The sequence below is a fragment of the Sturnira hondurensis genome, unplaced genomic scaffold, assembly GCF_014824575.4.
Source record: "Sturnira hondurensis isolate 20B ecotype Veracruz unplaced genomic scaffold, ASM1482457v3 Scaffold0004068, whole genome shotgun sequence".
In the NCBI taxonomy this organism is placed as follows: Eukaryota; Metazoa; Chordata; class Mammalia; order Chiroptera; family Phyllostomidae; genus Sturnira; species Sturnira hondurensis.
In genome coordinates, this window is record NW_028076699.1 from 3,027,497 (window position 1) to 3,044,372 (window position 16,876).

Sequence of the window (16,876 nt, forward strand, 5' to 3'; positions counted from 1 at the left end):
TTGCAGACTGGTAATTTGAAGGGCTGAACTTGAAGGCATATTCATGAGGCAGGCAAGCTGGGAGGAAGACAGAAGGGGATGGCCCAGGGTTGTTGTGGGGTAGTGGAGTTCAAATCCTTATTCTATTAATTTGCTAGCTGTGCGACTCTGGGCTAGTCACTTGCCTCGGCTCATTCGCTCTTCTGCAATACTGACCGCTGCTGGGGGGCTGCAAGCATCAAGTGCAGCTACACAGGTCGACGGCGCATGGCCCGTTCCCAGATGGCGCTAGGTGTGCAGGAAATATTAGTGTCATCTTTAACAGTGGAATGTTCTGCTTTGTGGGTTTGTAATGCAAGATCTATAAGGCAGCTAAAGGTTAGTCATGAAGCACAGAATGATATACTTAAAGAGTTTGAGCAGTGTCTCTAAGCCAGAAGAGGTTGGAGGTTTGTGAGAAGTGAACAAATTATCTTTTTGTTTGCTTTTGTCTGTTCTTCTGTGTTTAGAAAATTGTGGTCAGGACATGTAAGACATAGGAATCCGGAGGCAGATGGGGTCAGGAGTTGCTTGAAGGACTGAAATAAGTCGAGAAATTTCCTAGAACAATGTGTGAATTACTGGAGAGGAGAGGTAGAAACAAATTAGAAAAGAAACAACAATAATTAACATCCCTTGAGTAGTACCAGGTACTAAGAACTTTAGTATGTATTCTAAGAACTTTACAGACTTAACACATTTAACGTATCAAGTATATTAACTTGCCCTGTATTCATAACACATCTCTGATGAAAATCATTTCCAACACCATTAGGAAATGGGGAAACTGAGGCACTGAGAGGTTAAGGTGCAAAAAAGGCATGTCTCTATTCCTATGTACTTTTAGAATGGATTTTAAAAAATTCTTGACAAAGTGTGCCCATGTTATAAAAAATTCAACAAAGGCATTTATTGTCTATTGTCACACAGGGTGAGTGTGTTGGTGTTTCCTTTTAGAATATTTTAGACTATTTTATCCACAGCTTGCAGGTATTGTAGTAATGTGCATTTATGGATATCCTGAGTGCATTCCCGTTTGTCTTTATAATGGTAATTTTAATGGTGGCTTAATATTTTACTGAATGGCTATATCAAGCTATTTTTGGCTGCTCACATGAACCTTTTGGGACATGAATCTTTGACAACACCTCTGGTCACGTTTTAAAGATACATTTCCTGGTGTTGAATTCCTGAACGAGATAAAGTGACCATTTTCATGGATCTTAACTCATATTGCCAATTTGCTTTTCCCACAGGGTTGGACATATTCACAGTGCCCTTGACAATGTAGAAGGCTATCACTTTCACCACACACTTGTCAGCATTAGGTATTATTATTACTATTGGTAGGTTTACTGGAGAAAATATGGTCAACCACTTCAATTAAAATTTGCATGTCTTTAATTATTATTGGGGTTGATCATTTTTCTTCATGTGGGATTGATACTTGTGGTTCCTCTTTAATGATGTGTGTGTGTGTGTGTGTGTGTGGAGGCAATCGTTTCAAAGCAAAACTTGCATGTCAGGAAGAGTGACACATAAGAAGGAAGCTCCAGAGCCTAGCAAACCGGGAGAAAGGCCCTGCCCTGACCTCGCCAACACAGGGCGAGGGCAGAGCCCCTAGTGAAACATGTGCCGCCAGGGCCTTGCCGTTGGAGGAAAAGGAAGGGCTGCTGTCTGCCGGCTGTCTTCTCCTCCTTCCTTATGAGACAAGTAGGGTACGTTCGTTGCAGAAAAGAAAAGGAAAGAAAGATTAAAAAGAAAAACCATCCATATCGCCACCATTCGGAGATACGCTCTTTATCATTCTATGAAATATGCTTACAGAATCTCTCTCTTTTAAGTATTAACCGTGTATACCACGCACACACACACGCCCCTCTGTGTAATGGCATCTACTTTGAGCTTTTATCCTTCCAACAAGGTATTTCTAGCTCCTACCTATCCCTCCTCTTTCATTCTCTCTTATCACTGAAATACCTTTGATCTAGCCTTTGTTTATATTCCCTTATTCACACTCACTTAAGAGGCCTTCGACCTTGGGGTCACAACTTCAACCTCTTAGGGGAATTATGTCTGACCAAGCGATAGAGTTGGCTGCAGTTATTTCTGCTGTCTGTTTTTTAAACCAGATCCTATTTGCTGCCATGTCCTTTTAATTGACAGAGAGAGGACAACTTGCCTTGATTCGGAAGTAGGCCTATGAGATACATCTTTTGTGTGTGCTATGCATGTGATCACTTTGGTGCAACTTTAGTTGATTTTCTCCAAAGATGTGATGGAAATGTCCATATTGGGCTGACCTCATTATTTCTGTGATTAAAGAATTACAGTTGCAAGGGCACATCTCTTCATAGGCCCATTTTATGAATGAGGAGCCTCATTCTTTCCTGAAAAAAGCGAGGGTGAGCTGGGTGGATAACCATAGGAAATGCATTCCAGGCAAGGGGCGCCGTGGCTGCGAGAGCTCAGAGGTGGGAAAGCGCGTGTGGGAGGCACATTGAGGAGGGGTGTGCAGGATTGCTTGCGCTGGCATGAATGAGAGACAGCATGGTCGGAGAATAGGGGAGAGAAGTGCTAACTGTTTAGAGCCTGGTAGGGTGTTCTAAGGACTAGCTTCTACCGAGTGAAATAGGGAACCATGGAAGAATTTGAATAGACAACTGATACCTGATCTGATTTTATAAAGTATCACCATGGCTGCTGCGTGAGAAACATCTATAAAGGGGCAAGGGTGGAAGCTGGAAATCCAGCTGGAAGGCAACTTCAGCAATAACCCAACACGGGCTGATGGAAGCCTGGATCTTGGGGGCAATGGGGTAGGTGGTGAGAAGAGGTAGAACTGCCGAAGGTGGAGCAAGCAGGCTTGGCTGATGGAGGGGAAGTGGGTGTGAAAGTGCAATAGGACCTGAAAGTCTCATACCCAAATGCGTACAATGGAGTTGCCAGTTACTAAAATGGGGAAGTCAGAGCAGAGCAGGAATCGAGAGTTTGGTTTAAGGCAAATCACTTTGAGATGTCTATTACATGGTCTAGTTGAGATGTTAGGTATGGACTTAAATAGTTGGGTCTAGCGTTTTGGGAAGAGGCCTTGGACAGAGAAACATTGAAGAATCTTTGGCATATACATAGTATTTAAAAACCATGAGTAAGATCGTTAAGGAACTGAGCATAGAGAGAAAATAAAAGGTCCCTGAGGACTAAGCCATCCAGCATTTCAAAGTGGCACAGTGAGGGGGACTCATTGCAGAGGAGGAAATTGGAGCTTGGGGAGTTAAGCAATTTGCTTCCCAGTGAGTAACAGAGATGGGAATCCAAACTCCATGGGTCTGACCCGTTAGCACTACTCCGAATGCCGAGCAAAGAGGTCTTTTTCTGGAGTCATAATATATGGATGGCTTGCCAGGGCCTCCCCTCTAACTAGGCTGGGATAGCAGGCTATGCCCTCAGGTGCGAGCAAATGACACTTCACACACTGGTAGAACCAGATGACACATCCATCAGCTCCACCTGGTGTAGTACTCAGGGATCTCAAGGGAGGAAGAAAGAGCTGGTAATTAAGAAAGATTCCTTTCCTGAGCTACAGTGGGTCACAGTGACTGTCAGGGTTGAAAGATTGATGACTTAATAAAGACCACCTGAAAAGGCAATTGACCAGCAAAAGAAAAAAATCATTGCCACCCACTTACTGCCCACAGCATCTCAGAGACCCACGATGAAAGCAGAGCTGCTTGGAACTATCTATACCAGACATCAGGGGGCCCCCTTTTAGTTGTGAATAATTCCCCACCAACCACAGGATGCCTTCCTTCATTCATTGATAAACAGTACCATCTGCCCCGTTCCATGACTGGATATGTAGAGATAAAGAGGATACAGTTCCATTGCTCTCAGGAGTTCAAAATATCCTGGAGGTCATGACTACATTCAAGATTCAGAACAAGAGAAGTGTTCCATATTATAAGACTGCATGTGTTTTAAAAATTCATTTCTATTATGGTATGGGGAATTAGACCCCAGTAGGCAGTAAATCCTCAGTAAGTTATTCACTGAAGTGTGTGTGTGGATCCATGGAGAAAGGGCCCAGAAGTGAAAATTAGGACCAACATTACAGCTACACATTTGCTTAAAAACAACAACAGAGAACCACAACTTTATGACTTCAGATAAGTCATTCTTTGCATCTTAGTTTGCCCATCTGTTGAAAAGCAGGTTAGGTTAAATTATCCTTGCAGATCTCTTATATCAAAGGCTAGAATTTGTTGAAAAATCTGAAAATTCACAATCAAAACTCCCCTTCTTAAAATGCTGCTGAATGCCACAATGCATGTTTCATGGGACAGGCATTCTAGAGGGCCCAAGAAAGAAAACAGCTGCATGCATGCTCCGTGCACCTTGCCATTCTGATTGTGGAGCCACCCGCTTCTCCAGTACTCTTCAGATCCCACCTTTTCAGGAGTTTAGTCAATGGGGGCTTGGCTGGGCAGGTTGCCATACAGCAGCCCAGTAGTGGCAAGGTGGAGACTATGTGAGTTAGCTTTGCCTTTTTCAGTGTCTGCCAGCATCGGTACACATGTTGGTCAGGAATATGGCTGCTGTAGAGCTTCCTCATGGCTTGAGCCAAATGGCTGGTTCCCCAGCCCAGAATTCTGGCAAATGGAAGGCATAATGCAAAAAAGAAAGGTGCTCTTTTCAATGATACCTCCTGAAAGAGAATTTGCTGAGTATTCTCATTCAGTACAGAGGGTTCCTGTTTGGGAGCTCCTAGCCTCGAATTTTCCTAAGGGAGACAAGCCCTGAGGCTGCATTTTCCATCCTTGTCACCATCTCATTGGTTCTGGCTTTTTCTCCCCAGGGCAATTACATAGCCTCCAGTGAGGATCTGTCTTCAGTCTTCTCCCAGTCCATTTTCTATGAAGGAACTAGAATCTTTTTGGCAGAGAGAGAGAGAGAGAGAGAGAGAGGAAAAGAAAACACCCCAAACAAATGAGGTCATGTCATCTTCCTGCTATGAGCCCTCCAAACACCCAGCATGCCTGCAAGTCCTGGACAGTATGGTTTATTTCCCTTCCCAATCCTTTCTTGCCCCATTGTGTTGCTGTCTTTTCCATCACTAACTCCATCCACTTTTGATTTCTTAAATGTGCCACTTTCCTTCCCACCTCAGGAGTTTTGCCTCATCTTCTCTCTCTGTTCAGGCTTCTCTTCTCTCTGCCCTTCCCTTCCTCTTCCTCTGATTGTGTTCAGCTCCTCAGAGAGTCCTTCCCTGACATTTTACCTGAAGTGAAAGCTCTCACTCTTTGCTGGCTTGGCTAATTGTGCATTGCAGCATGCAGATATTTTATTCGTGTGTCTCTGTGTTTGCCCCACCACTCCTGCTAAACTATAAACAGTAAACTCCCAGGAGAGCAGAAGCCATGTCTATGTTATTTATGGTTGCCTGCCTCTACAGTGCCTACCTTAGTACCTGGTACATGCTAAGTGCTCGATAAATGTTTGCTAAATGACCCATCTGGTTCTGCTCAACTTCCTAAAACCAATCCCCACCCCAGCGCACTTAGCCCTGCTACACCAGAGTGTTGGCAGTTCCCCCCCAGGCAGCAGTCTTCCTATCCCCTGCTTCTGTGCCTCTGCCTGAAATCCCCTTCTTTCCTATGCTTTGCCTGAAAAAGTGAACTCATCCTTCAATGCAGCTCAGATATCATCTCCTTCTTGATGCGTATCCATCTCCTCTGTCCAAACAAAGGGCATCTGTTCCATGGCCTGTGCACACATGAGCCACAACCCCTGTCACTGCCTTGTGCTTGTCTGTTTCTACACCTAGCTAAGCTCTTTGGGAGTGAGGAATCTATCTAATTCATCCCATATACTCACCTCTTAAAAGTGTTTGTCACATAGTAAGGGGTGGATGAGTGTGGAGGAAATGCATGTTTGGTGACATTTTCCTGTGTGGAGCCTTCCTCTCTGAGAAAATCCCTATCCACATACCTCCTGTTTGAATATTCCCCCTGAGATTTTCTCTGGGCCTCCTGGGTTCAGGAAGATCATCCCTCTGAGTTTTGTCTTTTAGGGTGAGGCAGTCAGTTTGGTTTGGAAAGCAGAGTTTGCTATTACCTGCTTTAAAAAAACCCTTAGCAATTAGCACAGATCCCCTGGTGGGTAGAGTAGCGAGGAGCCAATGCTCCCCAATACTTTGTTTATTGCTCTACCCAGTGGTAGGACTGGTGGTTAAGGATTCATTTATTCACTCATTCATCCACTCTATCCGTTATTCTCCTGCTATGTGTCAGGCATTGTGTTTGTGCTGTGGTCATAGAGATGAAAGAAGTCCTGCTCCTGAAGTATTTCTTGTGGGTAGGGAAGTGCAGACAGACAGACAGAATGGTGCGATCAATGCTCTGATGCAGTATGTGTTTTCAGAGTCTTGTGGGAACATGGGGAAAGGAGAGCTTTCACCTACCTGAGGAGTGGTTAAGGAAATCTTCTGAATGCAGGGGTTCTATTTGTTGACTTCTGATAAGTGAGCAGAATTGCTTTGGTGGGTCAGGGAGGTCAGAAAGGGAGGAAAAGAAAACTAGGAAAGATAGAGGAAACAGAACTCACAATGGCAAGAGGCAAGGAGTAGTATGTGTGGCTGAGAAATTAGGAGGCGTTTACTGAAGTCCAGAGCCTTACTGCTTTGCTGTGTGGATCAGCAGGGTTGGCATCACCTGGGAACCTGCTGGATCAGCAGACTGTGGAGCTCTACCCTGGACCAACTAAACTAAAATCCATTTTCACAAGATTTCTAGTTGGTTCCTGCCCACATTAAAGTATAAGAAACAGAGGGTTCTGGCCAAGATGGATGTGTAAGTAGAAGCACCTCACTTCCTTGCACAACCAAAAGAAGGATAGGATAACAATCAATTTAAAAACAGTAGATAAGTAGAACTGCCAGAAAATCAAACTGCATGGAACTCTGACAACCAAGGAGTTAAAGAAACATTCATCTATACCAGAAAGAGGAGCAGAGACGGGCAGCTGGACAGAGAGGAACTGCTGAAAGGCTGCAGACCATGTGGGCAAGGCAGGGGCTGGCTGACCAGGGAACTAAGAACTCAAAACCTCTAGCTAAGGCCCATAGAACCCTAGAATGTACACAAACCCACCCACCTGGAAATCAGCACCTGAAAGGGTACAAACCACTTGTGGGAAGCGAGTGGGGCTAGAGTGGAGTTCCTGCCCCCTCCCTGCCCCCTCCCCCACAGACAGCGCCAGATGTAGCAAAGAGCGTTGCCCTGCCCTGGCAAATACCTAAGGTTCTGCCCCGTACTCTGTAACAGGTGCACTGAGACCAAGAAATACGGCCCAGATGAAAGAATGAATCAAAACTCCAGAGAAAGAGCTAAGTGATGAGGAGATAGGCAAACTGTCAGATGCGGAGTTCAAAACACTGGTAATCAGGATGCTCACAGAAATGATTGAGTTCGGTCACAAAACAAAGGAAGAAATGAAGGCTATACAAAGCGAAATAAAAGAAAATATATAGGGAACCAACAGAGAAGGGAAGGAAACTGGGGCTCAAATCAATGATTTGGAACAAAAGGAAGAAATAAATATTCAATTGGAACAGAATGAAGAGCAAGAATTCGAAAAATGAGGAGAGACTTAGGAACCTCTGAGACAACTTTAGGTGCTCCAACATCCGAATTATAGGGGTGCCAGAAGGAAAAGAGGAAGAGCAAGAAATTGAAAACTTACTCGAAAACATAATTAAGGAAAAATTCCCCAATCTCGCAAAGGAAACGGACTTTGAGGAAGTCTTGGAAGCTTAGAGAGTCCCAAAGAAATTGGACTCAAGGAGGAACACACTAAGACGCATCATAATAAAGTTACCCAAGATCAAAGATAAGGAGAGTATCTTAAAAGCAGCAAGAGGAAAGGAGACAGTTACCTACAAAGGAGTGCCCGTAAGACAATCAGTCTTAAAAAACTGTCTTAGAAAATAGTCTTAGAAATCATTTAAGAAATGATTTCTTAAAAAAAACTTACAGGCAAGAAGGGGCTGGAATGAAGTATTCCAAGTCATGAAAGGCAGGACCTACATCCAAGATGACTTTATCCAGCAAAGAAGTCATGTAGAATGGAAGGGCAGGTAAAGTGCTTCCCAGATAAGGTGAAGTTAAAGCAGTTCATCATTACTGAGCTCTTATTATATGAATTGTTACAGGGTCTCATCTAAGAAGTAAAAGATCAAAACTATGAACAGTAAAATGACAACAAACTCAAAACTATCAACAACTGAACTTAAAAAAAAAAACAACAACTAAGCAAACAATAGGAACAGGAGAAGAATCACAGAAATGAAGATCACAAGGAGGGTTATCAGTGGGAGGGGGAGGATGGAAGGGGAAAGGTACAAGGAATGAGAAGCAGAACTGATCGGTATAAAATGGGGGAGGTTAAAATGGTATAGGAAACAAAGAAGTCGAAGAACTTATATGTACAACACGTGAATGTGAACTAAGGAGGGGGGAGGATGCTGAAGAGGGGGATGGTGCAGGTAGAGGGGGGAGAAAAAAATTTGCACAACTATAATAGCATGATCAATAAAATATACTTAAAAAGAAGAAAATGTTTAAGAAACAGTGGGTAAAGAGGTGTTTTTCAATGGTAACATGGATCAAAATTATCTGGAGGGTTTGTTCAAAGGAAAAACACAAATCACTAAATCCTATCTCAGAGTTTCTGAATAAGTAGTTCTGAATGGGGCCTGAGAATCTGCATTTCTCAGAAGTCCCTGGGTGATATGCTGATGCTTCTGGTCCAAAAACCATGCTTTGAGGACCACTGGAATAGAGCATACTGGAAAGGATCCTTTCTGGGAAATGAGCTTGGGCACTAGCTGGATTCCAACCCTGAAGGGCCCGATTGGAGAGGCGTGGCCTTTCTCCCGGAGTGTGGTGGAGCACTGTGGAGTTTTAAACAGGAGAGTGAGTGGTCAGACTTGTACGTTGGGACAATCACCCTGGCAGCATGTGGAAGAGGGGCTAGACAACGACAAGATGACTGACTGTCGCTGTATTCCAGGTGGGGCCGATGGTTTCAACTGCAATTTGGATGTCAAAATGTACAGGAATCAGAGACTGATTGAACGTGGGGGTGAGACTCACAAGCCTTCCTTCTCCTCGGCACTGGGTGTGGGGCACAGCCCGTGGTACTCTCGGCGCCCGTGGCTGTTGCCCTTTCATGCCCAGAAAGCCGCCCGTTTTATTCGCCTTGTCTTCACAAGTCCGCCTGTGGCTCCATCTGACAGGTTTCAGCCTGCAGTGTTTGAAGAAAGGGGTGCAGTAAACCACTCAAAAATAGGATTTATTAATGGGAGGCATGTAATTACTGCCAGACACAGCAATCTGAAGAGTTTATGGCCTAAGTGTTTGGTGTCATTCATTAAAACAAAGTGGGTTCTGGGCATGGACACTGTCACCCTGTGACCAGACCCGTCTGTTTATGTAATAGCCCATCCCCCGCCCCATGTCTGCAAGTTGAGCCCGGCTGAAGAAGCAAAGACAGATAAATCACCAGGGTGGGGGTCTGGCTCTGTGGGTGATGGGCCTCTCTTGGCCCCTTGGAGGGACAGGTCCTGGTTCCAGAGCAAGGCTCCTAGAGGGGATCATGGCCTGTCTGCTTTTTGTCTCCTGGGCTTCTGACTCTATGGTAACAAGTCAGCACAGGACCTTTCTGAAGGACAGTCCCGAACACTTGTGACTTCTCCAAAGCCTTCCTTGTGTCCAGTTCACGTGTCAGCAGACCCTCAGAGAAGCCCGTGAAACGGGCAGTCCAGGTTAGCACCGCCTCTTGAGCAATGAGGAACTGAGGTCCAGAAACCTTTCATGGGTGTCCCAGAGTCACATGGCTGTGGGAACAAGCTTGTGCTGAGCTTCTCTGAAGCCGCTCGCACCTCTCAGCTGGGTAGGCCAGGCTGCCTCAGGTCTGCGACGAGAGCACTGGCTTGTCGTGAGGACGGACCTGGCTGTCAGAGGTGCTGGCTGCAGCAGGACTTGGGCTCGAGCCCAGGGTTTCTCTAGGCTAGTTCTGTGCGCTTGGGAAACGTGCTCTAAGCCTCGGTTTCCTCAAACAGAAAATGAAGAGAGGGAAGTAGGTCAGCTCCCCTCCAGGGTTCGTGAGGATGAAGGGGCACTGCTGGTCTCGGTACTGGCCAGTCCTCTTTCCCGTGACATGTGACCACCTCTGAGCCTCACGGAAAGCTGTGTGCTACTCACACAGGGATCCTGACGCTCAGATGAGATAATAGAGGGAATATGCTCTGGAAAATCCACACACAGCATTCAAATGTGAGTTAATAATAGGAACAACGGGTCTGCCACAACCCTGCCAAAAAACCCCAGCAACTTTTGAGACGAAAAGCAGACCTGAATTCTAGACTCTTCATCATTGTGATTGCTTTTGCACAGAGAAACTTTTCTGTCCTTTCAAACATCTATCTCAAAATGTTATTTTATTTTGAGGACTGGAGAGACTGTGTAAAGCACAATATGGGAGCCATAGTAAGCAGCGGGCACACGGTAGGTATCAGAATGCTAATTAGGAGTCTCCACTGACTGTAAACTCTTCCAGGGGCCTGACATCTTATTTGTCTTTGTATTCCCTTGGGTCCAGCACAGGTTCTGGCGTACAGTGGGTGCTCAGCAATTATTTATTAAGCTGAACCAAATTGGCTTCTCTCATGTTCCATGGGTTCTGTGAAGGCAGAGCCTATGTTTTACTCATTTCTCTCTTTCCAGAGCCGAGCCTAGTGTCTGGCACAGAGTAGGTGCTTAGTGAACTCAGACTGGATGGAAATTAAGTACTGCGAAAAATCAGGCAAACACTTCTAGTGTCTGCACTGAACCACAGGGGGAACCCAGGGCTCCAGGTAGGAAAGGAGTCTGGGCTTTGTAGCCTGAGCAGGAGCCGGTCAGATGGCAGGCTCACTTCAAAGGCACATGGTGGGGAGGGAAGAGGATGCGGTTTCTCCACTGCCTTTTTGGCTGTGTGGGAGCTTCAGTTGGCGGCAGAGGTGGGGCAGGGGGAGGTTGGCGGCAGAATGGAGACCTCAGCCAGGACCGTAGAGATGGAACAAATGAGCCAGAGGAGAGGCAGCAGCTCTAATGGAGACAAAGCGTGCTTGAAATCCCCTTCCCCTCTCTGCTTCGGTAGGACCCGTGTGGCAGAAGCATGTGTGTGTGTGCGCGCGCGCTAGAAGGAAAAAAGGCTTTGCAGCCAAATAAATCTGAGAGCAGGTCCTCCCACCGCAAGCCAAACCAGGGCTGTGGGATCTTAAACATGTTTTTTTCCTCCCAGTTCTCCATTTCCTCATCTTAGAAAATGGGATCAGTGATTCTTACCTTACAGGGTTGTTGTGGATATCAAAAGAGTGTTTTGTAAGCAATGAAACAGCTATTTATTAAGCACCTGCTCTCTCCTAGGCACTGGGCCTCATAGCTACATGGATTTAGTGCGTAATCTCCTTAATCATCTTGAAAGGTATATTCCTTATTCTCATCTCTAGTCTCCACTTTAGAACAGAGGAAATTCAAGTTCAGAGGCATCGAGCAATTTGCTCAAGTGATAGTGCCCGAAATCCAACTGGCTTTGTTTTGTAACGCCTACACGGTGAATATGTACACGATGATTATATTTAGCGCATCGTTGTCAAGCCTAAAACTCTCTCACAGGGGCAGTTTTTCTTTACTGTCAGCACTTTTCTTCCCCCCATCTCCCTTTTTTTCAAAAACTGCAAACTTTGGCTAACCTGGCAGTCGGCAGAAGGAGGGTGAGTTCCACTAAGCCATTTAAACATGATTTGGTTCTCTCTGTCCAGGCGCTCTTTGGCTTCAGTGGGACATAGATCAGGGAATTATTTCTAGGAGTTTATATGAGGGAAAGCTGCTGAAAGTTAAACTCCTGGATGACCCAAGAACATCTGAAATATCAAACTATTCCTCCAAAAGAAAACTATCAACTCAACATTTTTTGGAGTCTTTCTTTGAAGCTTTAGCCAAGTCGGAGACAAATGTGGACAATCAGGAAAGCCAATTAACTTTTACTGAACTCTACCATGGGCCTGTGTTTGGATGTATTGTCTTCTCGATCTCTTATAGTCACCCTGTTTGGTAGGGATCATTAGATCCATTGGACAAACAAAGATGCTCAAAAGGTAAACATTTGTCTGAGATCACACCACGATGAGGTGTCAGCCAAGATTCAGACCTTAGCCGGTTTGGTCCTAAAACACAGGCCCTTTTACTACCACTCTCTGCTTCTCAGTCTGCAAGTCTGCTTGCTGATGAGAGCTGTTGCCCCCCCCCCCCCCCCCCCCCTGCCNTCTGCTTCTCAGTCTGCAAGTCTGCTTGCTGATGAGAGCTGTTGCCCCCCCCCCCCCGACCCCCCTGCCAAACTCCCCCTGAAAGGAACCTGTCTCTTTGTCCTGTACAGCACCAGAACGATCTGAAGAAAACTTCATACCTGCAGATTCAGAGGGAAAAGGACTTTGGCTTTGACACTGCAGGAGACCACCAAAAGGCTGCAGCAGCACACACGGGTGAGCTCAACTTTTGGAAGGTGTGCTTTGTGAAATGAACACCGGCTGGATGTTTCTATTTTGGGATGTGGGTCTAGGCATCAGGAACAGGCTGAATCTCTCTCTCTCTTTTTTTTTGGCAGGGTAGGTTGAGCTTGAGGGGAGGAATAAGAAAGAAGTAAGGAAGGAGAGCCCCTTCCAGTTCATTCAATTCAAAGGGAGTAGCATGTAAGTAACCCATGTGCAGATTCCATTATTTAGGTCTATAAAGTAGACGTGTCCTCCTTGCTCCACCCCATTTAATTTTTTGAACTCTTGAACTGTGTCTGAGAAAAATCAAATGAACCTTTAAATACTTGGTTTGCATGCCATCTTCAGAGTTCTCCTTCTGGGGCTGCAGCAAGCTCACAGACTTTGGAGTTCACAAGGTACCGGTTTTACTTTCAGCCATGTCACTTACCTCTCTTTGTGGCTTTGTGTTCACTATCTAACCTCTCTGACCTCAGTTTTTTCATCTGTAAGACGAGTATGTTAACGCTTGCTTTTTAAGGGTGGCATGGTTATAAAGTACTTGATACTTAGGAGACACTCATTAAACATTCATTACTTTTTCCTCCATGTGTCAAAAAGTGCAAATTCTTTATCTATATCCTCTAAGGTAAAGAGGTGGGCATGAATGATGACCTATAACTTTTAGGACAACTTGGATCCACCCTGATTGTCGGCAGGAACCATCCTCTGTGGTTAAGACCTAAGCCAATGCCCATTATGTCATTATGGAGCCTGCAGAAGTGATTACTAATGTTGCTTTTCCAGTTCACTGCTGAGCAGAGAGGAGAGAGTTTTTCACACTGCTGGCGGTTGGTTGGAGCCCAACGATACAAATCACAGATGGCTTCCTCGGCAGATGTGGCTCTGTGGAGCTGCAGTGTGGGTTTACAAGGGGTTTAATGAAAACCTGGCAGCCTGCCAGGCTTAAATCAATCCTCTGGGGTTCTCAGCTCATACACACACAGGCCAATCTGCAAATGTCCAGCCTGTTGATGGTATGGGGAAGGCTAGGGTGAAAAGTTTTTACCTGGGAAACAAAGCCAAACGTATCTGGCTGAGTTCATAGGCTTCGGGCCTGGGAGATGGAACAGTGACGTGGAAGGGAAGTTGGTAGGAAGGAGGCCTACATCTGGAAGATGTCCAGGTGGCTACTGCCCAGCTGGGGGTGATCTGGGTCTAGGGTAGGGCGATGGCTTTCCCAGCTGCTTGAGGATCACATTTTCTTCTCCCTTGCCGTGGGTTGGTCTGAAAGGAGTGAGCAGGAGCTACAAACAGTGTATGTGGAATAAGAGAATAGTTTCAGTTTAGTTGACGGTGTAGACTGGAGCTGGGCTTGACTATTGTTGCCTCTGCTAGAAATGCTTTTACCCTGCAAATGATCCATTTGCTATTTTTCGTCTGTTTTATTTAGGCTCTAGTGTCATCTCCTTGAAAAGCCTTCCTTGATCACCTCCCTGAAGGAGAACCTCCGAGCTTTTAGCTGTGTATTTGTTTTATAGCATACCACAACTTATTTGCCTGTTTGCTTTCTGTTTTGGTCCAGGGAGCAGGATGTAAGCTCCCTGTAGGTGGGAGCTCCAACTAATGTAGCCCAGTGCCTAGTCAGGTACCTGGAACATAGCAGACATTCCATAAATGTTATTGGATAAATGAATACATTTGGGACAAGAATAAGCTGGATTAGCGTTTGCGGCTTCATGCCACCACTTATAAGCTGTCTAACTGTCTAAATTATTTAATCTTTCTTAGTATGGGATTCTTCAGCTGTAAAGAAGGATGAAATACAACAGAGGGTATCTGTTTGTGTAATATCTGGCACATAAGAAACATTTGATAAATCAAAGCTATTATTCAGACATTGAGGAATTAAATTAACCACAAACAAATATTTACCACATCCCATAGTAAGCATTTTTGCATACATTATCTTACACGATTCTTCACGAAATCCCTGTGAGACAGTCTTCTCGTTTCAGAACAGAAAAAGAAAAAGCAGACTTGGAGAGATTAAGTACCTTGAATAAGCTCACATAGCTACTCAGTGACAGAGGCAGTATTGAGGCATTTCTATTTTTAAAGCCATAATTTTCCCCCATAATTCCAGGCTGCTTCCTATTAACACTCACTCTGGATAAATAAACATAAGGAAGCCACATTCTCTGTTCTCTGGGGGCTCTGGTTTAGGTGATAAGACATATGTAAGGGTAAAATGAACACTAATAAAAAACAACTCTTAAAATGCTGCTTTGAAGTTTACAGAGCTTGTTCCAATATTTACAATATATTCAAGTTTTAAAAGATTATTAACCAGGATATATAAATAATTTAAACAAGTCAATAAGAAAAAGACAACTCAATGGAAAAATTGACAAATTATGAACAGGCAGTTCGAATGGCCAATAATCACATGAAAAGATGTTTAACATTACTAATCGTGGGGAAATTCAAATGAGAATAATGATCAGACTGGCAAAAATAACAGAAGAGATCGAGGGTTGATGAGGGTAAGGAGACACATATCATATCACACTAGTGGTATTATAAATTGATAAAATCAGTTTTGGAAGCCACTGGCAATACCTAGCAGAGGTGAAATTGAACATACCTTGGGACTAGGGCTTCCTCTAGGAAGTAAAATCATTGCCTTGGAGAAGCTCTTGCGCATGTGCAGAAGATGTACAAGAAGGGTCGGTGTCAGCATTTCCTATAGTGTTGTAGTAAGTTGCTGGAAATGATCTAAAAATACATTAATAAGGGAATGGATACATAGACTGGTCACTTGTAGATGAAATATAAAAAAGGAGCTGAATGAATAAATTAAGGCTTCACTGAGCAATATGGATGAATTGCAGACACCTGTTGTTAGATATAAAAGAGCAAATTGCAGAAACACAGAGATAATTTGATATAATATATGCACATTTAAAAACTTTATGATTCTTGGCACCCACTCCACAAACAAGAGTTCCTATCCCATCAGCATCATCATTCCAATTTGTTTCAACTAGCCTTCTATAACATGTTTTATTACTCTCTCCTTACACCGTCCCGCTCTGCCCAACCAAAATCTGGACAGTTTCCCACGGGCAAGCATCTGGTTTGTCTGTGTCCAAGATTGGTCTCCGCATTTCAGTTGAGTCTGCCAAAACCCAGGGACAAGCAGAATGGTTGCTTCTATTTCTCTGAAGTCCTTGCTCCTATGAGTGTACGCAGACATCCCAAGCATTGCTTTGGGGCCCTTTCAGAGTGGAGCTAACATAAATAAATGAGAGCGTGTGAGTGTGTGTGTCCATCTCTATCTCTCTCAGAGTCTTTGATGGTTAATTTTATATGTCGACGTGGCTGACCAAACATTATTCTGGGTGCTTTTAAACTTTGAATAAAGCAGAATGCTATTCATAATGAAGATGGGACTCACCAAGTCAATTTTTAAAAAGACTGATTTCCTCTGAGCAACAGGGAATTCTGCAACAGATAGCTTTTCGACTAGAACCACATCAGCTCTTTCTGGGTTTCCAGGCTGCTGTTCTACCCTGTAGATTTTGGACTTGGAAGCTTCCATAATAATGTGAGCTAATTTCTTAAATAAATCTCCTTCCATTTGTATACACATCCTCTTGGTTCTGTTTCTCTGGAGAACCCTGAGTAGTACAGAGCCTGCCATCTCTAGTTCAAATCCAGTACCCATGGGCACTTGATATTCTTGTAACTTTCAGCTTCTACAGTGAGAATCCTGGTTTCCAATAAAGTTAATGTATTTACTCATTTGTTCTAACCCAAATATATGTAAGAAATCAACTATTCTGGGTTCTTCAAAAATGTCAATGTCATGAAAAAAAAGCAGAAGGAATGTTGTATATTAGATAAAATTAAGAGACATGAAAACCAGATACAATGCATGATACTTGTTTGGGTTCTGGATTGGAAAAAAGAAAAATCCATAAAGGGCATTATTGAGAAACTTTGCATATACAATATATATTAGATAATATTTCATAAATTTTAAATTTGGAAGGAATGATAATGATATCATGTGAGGGAATATAATTGTAAGAGATAGGGGATGCATGTTGTATTATTTAGAGATGCAATGTTTTGATGTTGGCAAGTTATGCCTGCATGGCTCACACAACATGTATGTATTATGTAATATATACAGAGAGAGAGATGGATAGGGAAAGAGGAAGAGTGGTGTGTATGTGTGAGTGTGCATGAGAGAGAGAGAAAGAAGAGCAAATGTGGCAA

General features: G+C 44.1%; 1 long non-coding RNA gene across 1 annotated transcript; it reads left to right on the forward strand.

Annotated features, from left to right (window-relative positions):
• The first annotated feature begins 960 nt into the window (after positions 1–960).
• On the forward strand, positions 961–14,480 carry LOC118984950 (uncharacterized). Its single transcript, XR_005066019.1, has 4 exons — positions 961–1,346; positions 12,496–12,601; positions 12,729–12,808; positions 14,043–14,480. It is a non-coding gene; the product is annotated as an uncharacterized LOC118984950 (long non-coding RNA).
• The last annotated feature ends 2,396 nt before the right edge of the window (positions 14,481–16,876 follow it).